This window comes from Diadema antillarum, unplaced genomic scaffold (genome assembly GCF_040938485.1).
Source record: "Diadema antillarum isolate AM-2024a unplaced genomic scaffold, OU_Dant_1.0 seq00002086_RagTag, whole genome shotgun sequence".
Lineage (NCBI taxonomy): Eukaryota > Metazoa > Echinodermata > Echinoidea > Diadematoida > Diadematidae > Diadema > Diadema antillarum.
Window position 1 is genome coordinate 43,072 of NW_027272732.1, and position 12,345 is coordinate 55,416.

A 12,345-nucleotide genomic window follows, 5' to 3' on the forward strand; every position below is an offset into this window, starting at 1 on the left:
GTGGATGGCCTGGCCAAGCTCTTGTAGTGACCCTCTTTGACCTTGCCTTCAGTGCCGTAGCTTCACTAAGTAATTTCTGCTTGATGTCCTCGTCCAAAACGACGATCGAGCAGTTTTACTAACTCACTGTATGAGTTTCGCAGCATAGTCGGAATGTCACATATTACACGCATTGCATTTCCTTGCAAGCTGGCGGCTAGAAAATTTGCTGCCTGTTTGTCACTCCATCCATTTACTTCAGCACAGGCTTCGTAATGTTGGTGGTAATCTTGCCATGGTGTTGTACCATCATATCTATCTGGCATCATCACTGGTCGTTCACGGCTGACTTTATTCATTGTAGAACTCTCTTTCTCAATTCATTGTAGTGGATCAAATGTGTTCAAAATCAAGTCCAGCTCATCAGTAGGTGATGAGTTGAAGAGGTTTCCTTTTGATGAGGTAGGCTCTTGCCTTTTCGGAGCAAGTGGGGTAGACATTCGGGCTGGGCGAAGTGTTGAATGCAGAGGGCTGCAGTCTTTGTCTGGTACTTGTGCAGCATAATCCTGGGAAAGGTAACCCGAGGTCTGACCTCCATATGTTGACATTGCTGGGGGGACTTTAATCTTGACTTCTGAGTCAACTGTCGCACAACATGGTTTCTCTACACTTCCCATGGGTGTGCTCGGAGTTTCGCTTCCTTCCAAGTCATGATGCATTCTCTCCTTAGTCTGCAATTTCTCCAATTTCACCTCCATTTGGGTCTCTTCCCATCTAAGGATTTTGTTCTCCATCCTTGATTTCTCTAATTCTTCCATCAGCCCCAACACCTCAGCCTTTTCACTCCTGGACAATGCCATATTTCTTACTGTCAATCAATTGTTATATGCAAATAAACAGGTTTAAGTTAACAGTAACAGTCATCAATCAATGGGTCTCCACTTGCAATATAAATGCTTCAAAAACTAGCAAGAGCAATGACAACAGGCTTGTCAGAGGTTGAATCAATAGAGTCTAATGTATGTAAGTTTAAGAAATGAGTACACTCTAGCTCTAGTGATAAAGAACTTACGCTGCTACACATCCACAACCAGCTTACTTTACTTCTCCAGAACTACAACACAACAGCCATGTTAAATATCTATCAGCGGAGTGTCGCTGCTCCGGCTTCACTTTACCACGAATGTACACACAAAGTCTGTGATGTCAACAATTTTCCCAACTTCCACCATTTCTATGTGCTTGTCAACAAACATACGATAGCCATCGTCTGACTTATGATGCTTCAACCTTTGCGATGACCACCGACATTCCACTGTTAAGTACGCAAAAACATCACCAAACGTGATTGATGGCATTTCCTTCAAGTCACTAGTCCACTATACTGTTTTGCCATTCAGATCCACTACAGAGCCGTCCTCCGCAGCAACACAGCGTCGCTTTCGCTCGGAAAGTTTGTGGTCACAATCCTCTATTTCATTGTAGAGTTTGATGGCCTTTTCGGCAAGAGTCACAAGTTCTTCCCGATGCTTTCCGTAACAAGGTATTCCTCTATCAGACAAGATTTCTTCAGTTCCGAAACTGTTTTTGTGATCCATTTTGTGGTGAACTGTAACTAAATTTGGTCGATGTTTGCAATGCGAAAGCATTTGAGGCTGGTCGCTGCAGTGTAGTTTGAAAATGGAAGTTTATTTTATATTGTTCAAAATAACGGTCATAGAAATAAAATGAAAATATATTTGCAATAAAAAATAGTTTTAATTTTATTTTTATTCAATTTCAGTAAAAACTAAATGTAAATAAAACAAACTCATTATATTTTGTGGGAGTTACGCTGATTGCCATGGTTTTCCATACGCTAGCTATAGCTGGCATGCCACTTATGCAGCGCGGTATGCAGCGCATGCATGCAGCACACAGAATCGATGTGTGTACATAGCAGACGCCGTACCGGAAGTGGGATTGACTACCCGCTCAGAGGAAAATTATCTTGTCTCGCGAATTTCGAGGTTATCGGACCTGTTTGGGGTAGCAAGAATTGGCATGGTACACAGTCCAAATGGGCTTCCATAAGTTACCACTGCTGTGCGAAACTGCGGGTTGAAATATGCCATGTTACAATTATGTTCAGTGATAGCATGCTTGATGTCTTCAAAGGCAGATTGATGGCAGCGACCCCATTCCCATACTGTATCTGGCCTGGTGAGCATGCGGAGTGGCTCAGATAATGGTTGCTAATAATGGGATAAATGTACACAGTAGGTGGCCAATCCAATGAAGCTGTTCACTTCATCATGAGAAGTTGGAAAGCGTGCAACAACTAGTGATTATACTTTCACTGGGCTTGGTGAAACACCGGTCAACAAGAAGATGTGTCTGAAGAATTCGATGGACGTCTTGTTGACCTCACATTTCGCTTTGTAGAGTGTGAGATTCTTTTCTCTCAGCCGCTGTAGGCGGTCGCCTAGACATTGATCATGCTTTGTATGATCGTGGCCATCATGGCTGATATTGATTACGCCAGGTAGTCCCATGAAAGCTGACTAGATGAAATTCTGAAACTGCTCTGCGTCGCTGTTTAGTCCAAAGTTCAGTCTTTTGTACTTGAACAAATCAGCATGAGTAGAAAACATGGTCAAATAGTGTGAAGCTTCCTCAAGTTTTCTATCTGATGATACCCACTGTCGAGATTGAATTTAGAGAAAACCCCAGCTCCATTAGCTTTTCAAAAATGTCATCGATGGTTGAAGTTGCATGTCTTTCCCGCCTAATTGCTTGGTTTACTGCTTGCATGACAACACAAATTCTGATTTGATCAGGTTGCGGGTTCTGCACAACGGGAATAGGTGAAACATATAGTGTTGGCTGATTGCCCACAGACTCGAAGACGTCTTACTGCTGGGGTCGTTCAAGTTTAGCTTCAACTCACTTGCGAACATGGAATGGTATGCGCCCGTGAGGTTGCGCGATGGGAGTAACTGACTCATCAACATGGAGCAGGCAGATTGCATCCGTAAGATTACCCAATCTGGTACCAGTAAACCAATTGGCAAATTTAGTGAGGATTGATGAGCTGACCTGGTCACTGATGTTGTAGGCAATGCTGATTAGCTGTACTGTAGTTCACTGGATGTTTTCAGGCATAGCAAAGTAGGTCCAGTATCCTGTGTACCGAGGGACATTATATGACAGCATTCAGTTTTGTAGCAAACTGGAAGGTTGATTTGCCCAAGAAGTGACGAAAGACTAGTGGATCCAAATGTTGGCTTGTGTGTCTAAATCGAGCGGAGCTGGTAGAGGAAATCTAAAAGATGCCATTCACGGCATTGTTTACCATCTTCGTGGCCGATGTGATATTTGTATGGTACAAATACACTGTAATAAATGTTACTGACTCTGGAACTGGTTATAGGTTCTGTGGTATCGTTTATTGTTTGTCACAGTGTATTGTGGCCTTCACATGTGTAGTACCTTCAAATACACAACCAGTGAATGTGCAATGGCATTGCAAAATTCCATGCTGGTGCACCATTTGAAAGACTTGCTTCCTCTGTTTCATACCGTCTTGTGATGTATGCAGATTAGATACAGTTAATGTATGCAGATTAGATGCAGTAAGGTTACAGCGTCAGGTCAATAGGTCAGTTATAGTGATAACGGAAGCCCTCCGTGTTTGCCAGAATGTTTACCCTTCAGGTTCGCCCTCTTTGAAACATGGTGCACAGATTTTTCGTCATTTCTGGACATGTCTTTTGCATTTTGGACTGCCGCTTCTTCATCTAGGGCTACTTCGATAGCTTGGGCAATCATATAGTTGTTAGAAAGCAGCTTTTTCTGAATGTTAGATGATGCTAGGCCACAAATTAAATGATCTCTTAAAGCTTCTTTCAACTGATCATTTGAGAATGCACAATGTGATGCCATTTGTTTGAGATTCGATGCATATTGTGAAATGGTTTGGCCTGGAGCTTGCGTAGCATTATGGAACTTGAACTGTTCTGTGACTGTCAATCGCTTAGGGCAATAGTGTTCTTTCAGCAAAGCACACAGTTCCCCAAAACTCTTTGCTGAAGGTTTGTCGGAAAAGGTCAGATCACGTAATGTTTTGTATGGCTCTTCCCCCACACTACTGAGCAAAATAGCATGTCTCTGGTAGCAGCTGTCTATGGAGCCACTTGAGCAAGCCTCCAAGGGAGTCACTGATATGTTTGTCTTTGACATTTTTGTAATAGGCATTGCGATGTCCCCAGGCATCTTTTGCGTGATCTCACTTGCAGAGATGCCAAGTTTCTCAGCTGGATAGAAATGGGTTACTGTGAGGGAGTGGAGCGTCCTATCCCTTCCATGGTAGGGAGCTTTTTCATTTTAGGAGTTGAAATTATGCAATTTGATGCATACCTGTTATATAATAATTTTACTTGCATAATTATAATCTAGGAATTTTTATGGCAGATAATCCTAAAAGATATAATTTTGAGCATTCCTTTGTCAGGCTTTGTCGAAGTTATTTCTTCAGTCCAAATAGATTTGACTTAGGCAAGGTTGACTGTATTGCTGTCTTCCAAAGATTTTTGCTTTCTCCCAAATATCAGATCGAATATCCCCATCTGTTAGCAACTGTACATTGTGAACTCCATATAATCCTCTGCTGATGCCTTCTGCTTTTCCAGGGAGGTTTGAGAAAATAGTTGGCTGGATGGCTGAGCAGGAGATGGGTCACTGGGTTGACTGAGTGTGAGATACGTCACAAGGGTGTGAGACTTGGCATAGGATTGGTCTTAGCATGATCTCGCTATTCAAATTCTCCAGAGATACCGATTGTTTCAGCCCACATTTCAAACACCTTTCACGAACACCTGCAAGGTCTGGACAAACCCAAACGTAGTGCTTAGGCTAATCTTGCCCTTGATATGTCATAATGGCTTAAAGTTCTTCAAGTCACATGGCAGACAATCCATAACTCTGTCTTTGTCCCCATACTTCTCACAAATACTTGCTAAGCCCTTTGTACTTCAGTACACCCATTTGTCATGTTGCATTCGTGCAAATTAATCACTTAGAGCAGCAGCACAATGTACGGAAATGCTGGTTGTCCTTGATATTACCCTTGAAGTTAATAGGAAATTTAATATTTTGAATTTTAGGTGTATTCAAGATGAATGTCAGTGCTTTGGGGAGGGTGGAGTGAGGGAGGCAGTTGGTTCTGGACTTATCAGAACCCTAAATTGAGGTTGCAATGGAGCTTGCCCAACAGATGGTGCAGAAGATTGGGGAGTCAACGTCGTAGGCTGAGAGGTGGGCGGCTTGCATGGAGAATGGTCTCCACAAACCTATTCTCACCCTGCCCCATCCAGAACTCATCTTCTTTATATACCCCTCATGTGATACATTCTTAACCAACTAAAGCATATTTACTTCCAACTTGTTTTAATTGAATATCTGCCTTTCTTAGGTTTCAATTGAATCTCTGCCTTTGCTAGGTGTCCCTTAAACATGTCAACATTACCAGGAGTGTCCTTCAATGATTTGTTAATGGATACTGATATCATATTAGTGTACAGCTGCCGTCATCATTAATTCATCACGTATGGATGCATTTAGCTCTGTAGTCATACATAATCAATGCATGCATTCATGCACTCAGAGTGTAGAGTTACAGCGCCGAAATACTCTCCTTTAATTAAAGAAAACAATCAGGAAATACCAGTTGTGTTCCGTAATAAAACACCTGAGATCCACACCTTGACAGGTGGAGTTTGATGTAACCATAGAGCAATTATTAATGTCTCAATAAAACCTTCAGTTGTGTATTTTTTGCAGAAAAAAAAAGCACTTGAAATTTATTTCATCAAAGACAAGAAGTTTGATCTGCCCTTGTTTAGAGCGAATGTGAGAAATTATGCTTTGGCGGTTCACTGTGTGATGTGATAACCCTGTTATAACCACTGGCAGCTATATGCTACATGTATGTAGTTTGTGGGTGGCATTTTGTGTGAATTAGTCTAGACATGGTTAATAGCGCAAAAGTGCATGGATTACTATTTACAGTGCTACCCAGTGGAATGAGATGAGAAGCTTGCTCAGGGTGTAAGAGCAGATGCAATTTGTTCAGCACACCATTTTACATTTGTCTATCACATCATCGTCCTTGATCAATCTGTCACACCATGGCAACAAAGCCACTCCTTTAGCAATTTTATCAGAGAAGCTTTTTCCAGTTGCAGTACAGTTTCCCCTGTGTTTAATCTTACCCATTAAGCTTGCAGCTGTTACTTTTGATGTTCCTATAGTGAATAGATAAGATACTCACCCTTTTTCTTTTCTTTTCTTTGTGTGTGTGTGTGTGTGTGTGTGTGTGTGTGTGGGAGGGGGGGGGGGATACAATCTTCCCCTGAACACAGTGAGAATTATTCATCACACCTACTCGTACCAACATTCTACAATCAATCTATCTTCAGTACATGCATATTGCTTCAGTAGGAGAAATGCTGCAAGGAAAAGACAAGCAAATGTCATGAAAAAACAATTGTGGAATGATAAAGACAGTGCTACAAATGGCACATATTCCAAGCTCTTCTATTGATTTATGAGGTATATGTGACATTTTGTATTTTAGTGCAGGTGCTATGTGCTTTATGATTGGGACATGGGCTTGCACTGAGAATGAACAGGTGTTCTTTTGGTATGTGGAGAGTTGGTTTATAGGAGTTGCCAAATGTGGTTATTGGCTTGCGGCAGTGTTGCATGTCTACGTGATGAAGCATTAAAGGACAAGTTCACCTTCATAGACATGTGGATTGAGTGAATGCAGCAATATTAATAGAACACATCAGCAAGAGTTTGAGGAAAATTGGACCATCCGTTTAAAAGTTATGAATTTTTGAAGTTTCTGCTTAGTCACTTCTGGATGAGAAGACTACTAAAGCTTGTGATGTCACATGTGTACAACTATATAAAGAAAGTATAAGGAAAATTCACGATATTTTCACTTTTCTCGCAAAATAAAAGAACACTTGACTTCCCTCTTTCAGAAGGCAAGGGGAATGATATTACCTTTAACATACGTCAGTGACGAATCGAGGATATGTGCACTTTTTTCAAAAAGTAACATTTTGTGAAATTCGCTTTATATTTTCCTTGTAACGTTGTACGCATGTGACATCATACACTCTAGTAGTCTTCTCATCCAGCAGTGACTGTGAAGATACTTTAAAAATTAATAACTTTTGTCCAATTTTCCCCAAACTTTCACTAATGTGTTCTACAAATATTACTGCATTCACTCAATTCGCATGTATATGAAGGTGAACTTGTCCTTTAATTTACATGATTCTATCTATATGTTTATCTATCTATCTATCTATCTATCTGTGTGTCTGTCTTTCTATCTATCTGTCTGTGTGTCTTTCTATCTACCTGTCTGTGTCTTTCTATCTATCTATCTGTTTGTATGTCTGTCTTTCTATCTATCTGTGTCTGTCTATCTATCTATCTGTCTGTGTGTCTGTCTTTCTATCTATCTGTCTGTTTGTGTCTGTCTTTCTATCTATGTGTATCTGTCTGTGTCTGTCTTTCTGTCTGTCTACCTACCTACCTATCTGTCTGTCTTTCTGTCTGTGTCTGTCTTTCTATCTATCTGTCTGTCTGTCTATGTATGTCTGTCTTTCTATCTATCTGTCTGTGTGTCTGTCTTTCTATCTATCTGTTTGTATGTCTGTCTTTCTATCTGTCTGTGTCTATCTATCTGTCTGTGTCTGTCTTTCTATTTACCTGTGTGTCTGTCTTTCTGTCTGTCTACCTACCTATCCATCTATCTGTCTGTCTTTCTATCTTTCTGTGTGTCTGTCTTTCTATCCGAGTCTTTCTGTCTGTGTCTGTCTTTCTATCTGTCTGTATGTCTGTCTTTCTATGTATGTCTATCTGTCTGTGTCTTTCTATCTATCTGTGTGTCTGTCTTTCTATCTATCTGTCTGTGTGTCTGTCTTTCTATCTGTCTGTGTGTCTGTCTTTCTATCTTTCTATCTGTCTGTCCATGTCTGTCTGTCTGTCTGTCTATCTATTCATCCATCTTTCTATCGATCCAACTATTCTTTTGTATAGCAAGCAAGATTGTTAACCATTTATGGTAAAAGTGGAATTTGTATACACATTTCGTGCGACCAAAAACTAATGCAAAAATAAAAGCAAGCAAGTATTTTTGTTTGTTATATGTGACGTCTATGTGATATCTTGATTATGCAAAATTACAAACATGCGAAATTCATCTTACCCGGCCAAGGGCGAAAAATTACTCACATGAAAATATCCACTTTTACAGTATTACTTGGCCGTTTTAAGAGTGATTCTGTCTGCCTGTCTGCCTGTCTGTCTCTCTGTGTCTCATACACACATGCACACACACAAAGAGAGAAATGTTAAGACTTGCCAATTCATTTCAGTGACTTCACCAATAAACTTATGAAAAGCTGAATACTGCAAAAGTGCCAATCACTTGATACAACACACACACCACACACAAATGACATGAATTCTGCTCATTAAAATTTGAATGGACAAATAGATACAGATTTGATATTACCCATTTTACAATGGTGGTATATGTGTGTACCTAATAAAGTGTATGTAATATAAATGATTTTATACACACACACACACACACACACACACATATATATACATATATATATATATATATAATATATATATATATATATATATATATATATATATATATATATATATATATATATATATATCACTATGTATTGGTGTACACCTTTTGTGCTTGCAATGTAAATTCTTTAATTCTTTATGCTCTCCAACTCAACAGTTTGGCTTGCCTTGGATCTTAAAAAAATTATTGTTCCACAGAAAATGTTGTATAATTCATTGATAATCGAAAACTTTAATCATCTCAGAACAACTGTGTCCACTCCACAAAACAGGGAATACATAATCAGATAGCATTAAGTGCAAGCATGCATATTTACAAAAGAACAAAAACATTCCCACCAAAAAACGCAACAGAAGAACAGCAATACATATAACCAAGCGTGTATTTTCTACATAATTTCTGCATATCATTGCATAAACCACTATGCACATGTTTCATTTCGAGCATCCATTTGTGCAAATAGTTGCTATGGTAACGAGACATACGCACTCTGGACTGTTGCACAGTTCCATTCAGCATTCCAATGACAAACACCTCAAATTGAAAAAGGTGACATTGCACCAAAGATATGGTTACAGTCAAGCTTACAAAACGGGGCCCCATCACTGATACAGCAACAGGGTTTGTTTTTCTTTTGTCTTGGTTTCAGCTCTGAGTTTTGAGTGTAAAGGCAAATTCCGTGTGTATCTCTACTTGACAATTAACACTCTATACATTTGCAAGCGGTTACAGTGGAACAAAGTCTAACATGAGGACTTCCTTTTGTACACTATGGGGGTGCTGGGGACAAAATTATCAGCATCTTCACAACTGAAACACTTCACCTGAAATATTTCTTCATTCTAAATTGAATGCTAAATCATGATCATTTATACATCTTCAAGACACGATAGTCACACATTACTTCACATGAAAATATAATTTTTTTATCTATCAAATCGGCCACAACCCATCCATTCAGATTTTCTCATGAAAGCTTGATTCCAATCATAATATGTAAACTATTCTACCTTCATCCTTTATCTGTATAATTGTTGTGATAGAACTGACTCAATCAAAACGTGGCTGATCAATTTTTTTTTTTTTTCTGAATGGACGTTTCAGCAAACCTACACTATACCATAACCACATGCAACAGTAACATTTATTCAAAACCTGCATGATAGATGAGGGACAATCATGGTGTTTGTTGTTGCTGTTGTTCTGCTGTTTGTTGTATGGTTGTTGTGGGTTCATTTTTTTTTTTTTGGGGGGGGGGGTGAGTAATATGAGTATTTAATCTTTACTCTGAAAAACACTTGCTTTGCCATATACTCACATGTGTTAATATCCCAAAATATCCTTTCATTCATTACAAAGAAATGCAAGGTTTTAGATTTTCCTGGTCATTTCAATAGCCAGAACTTCCGCTAGGTATTAAAGGGTGTTGTAGTTGTTTTTTTTTTTATGTTTTCATCTCACACAATGGGAAAATAGGATCCTAATTTTTCAAAACAGCCTTTTGCTTGCTACCAGTTGTGGTCACATTGGCAAATCTTCGAGAAGTTTTAACTTTGAGAACACTTGCGAAGTTTGCTAGTCCATTCACACTGGTGGCCAAACTTCTCGAAGTTTCAGTTCTCAATACATGTACGTTCTCATAAGTTTGGATCACTGGTGCACAAAGGGGAAAGCGTGTGCCGTCTGACAGCTTTATGGAGGCACCGCACACAGAATGTGAACTGGTCATCTGACAAACTTGATGAAGTTTCAGTAGTTGCCTTCAGACTGCACAAACTCCGAGAAGATTTGCGGGATTTGGGGTTCGGGTTTGGGAAATTTCCCCAGTTTTAGAGGGAAGTTTCATGAGAGGTTTTTGGGAAGTTTTCGTTCAGACTGATCAAAACTTCAAGAAATTGAACTTGCGAGAACTTGAACTTTAAGACGTTTTGCCAGTGTGACCACAGCTGTAGACGAAAAGAACATTTTTCTTATACATTCTGCAATGTAACGGTCATAAATTCCTGGTACCTTGAGTGGGAGGTTGAGCTATCATAGCATCAACCATAATTCTGACCTCACAGTCCCTAGCTCCTTGAAATCAAAGCTTATAATCAACTTTTTCGCATGGAAAAAAAATACTGAAGGTATGCATGGAAAGTGCATAAATGAGTAACACAAATGACAAAAAGGGGAAAATTGAGATGAAACCACAACAATTTTCATTTATATCAACATGTAGTTTACATTTTTCAGACAATGGTACACATTAAAAGAAAATCTGACAAAAAAATATAAGCAAGACCTGAAAATGAAAACAAAAACATATGTTGGTTCAATTGGCAATCTTAAAGAAGCACACACACACACAGACACACACACACCACTCAAACACACACTCAAAAACACACAATAGAGATCATGTACTCGTGCTGATTATTAAAGGACAAGTTCACCTTCATAGATATCGTGGATTGGGTGAATGCAGCAATATTAGTAGAACACATCAGTGAGAGTTTGAGCAAAATCGGACAATCCGTTAAAAAGTTATGAATTTTTGAAGTTTCTGCTCAGTCACAGCTGGATGAAAAGACTACTATAGCTTGTGATGTCACATGAGTACAACGATATAAAGAAGGAATAAAGAAAATTCAACATATTTCCATTTTTTCTCGCATAACAAAAGAACACTCGACTTCTCTCTTTCAGAAGGCAGGGGGAATATCATTACCTTTAACATACGTCAGTAGCAAGTCGAAGAACTGTGCACTTTATTGAAAAAGTAAAGTTTTGTGAAATTCTCTTTTTATTTTCCTTATTAGAATCATAGTTGTATGCATGTGACATCATACACTGTAGTAGTCTTCTCTTCCAGCAGTGACTGCGCAGATACTTAAAATATTCGTAACTTTTGAATGGATTGTCAAATTTTCCTCAAACTTTCACTGATGTGTTCTACTAATATTGCTGCATTCTCTCAATCCTTATGTATATGAAGGTGGACTTGTCCTTTAAATACACAGGATTTTTGCCAGCAGGCGATGCCCTATACGGAAACTATGCATATCAGGAAGATATTTTTCTTGATACCAATGCAAAAAAAAAAAGCTAACCACCTTTCTTTCCATCAAACAGTACGCACATCATAGTGAAAGTGTTCTACTTCACAACCTATCTTTACACCCCCCCCCCCCCATATTTCATAATTTCGTTTCTTTTTTTTTTTGTGCATCTTGGCAGATTTCTGCATATGGCCGATATTCACTCCAGAGTACCAATCCATCAAGCTACCAGACATCCACTAGTTACATCGTTTGAAGAACTGTACCACTACTATTTTATCTTTTCCCCACGCTGGTCTAAACAGTTCCATCACATTTGCTTCTGCAACAATTGCTCTCATGAAATATTTGCATGCTAAGCCAGACATAAATTCTACCCACAAACATAACCCTAACCCTAATCCTACTCCTCACATCAAACTGAACCTAGAACCCTCTCACAACCCTAACCCTACGTCCTTGGAGATAAAAACACCAGAGCTCCATTTTATTAAAAGATATAATCGATTGTAAATTCCCTTACCACACAGGCTGCCATAGACTTATGATAGAAATCAACTACTGTAAAACACAACATATTCGCAGCATGAAAATTTCGTGAATTGGAGCCAAATGGCCTTTTTTGCAGCATGAAATTTTCGCAAATTGCAA

The 12,345-nt window shown here is 39.1% G+C and overlaps 1 pseudogene; it reads right to left on the reverse strand.

The window, feature by feature from the left end:
• Positions 1-1,047: 1,047 nt before the first annotated feature.
• Positions 1,048-1,577, reverse strand: LOC139713877 (uncharacterized; annotated as a pseudogene).
• Positions 1,578-12,345: the final 10,768 nt, after the last annotated feature.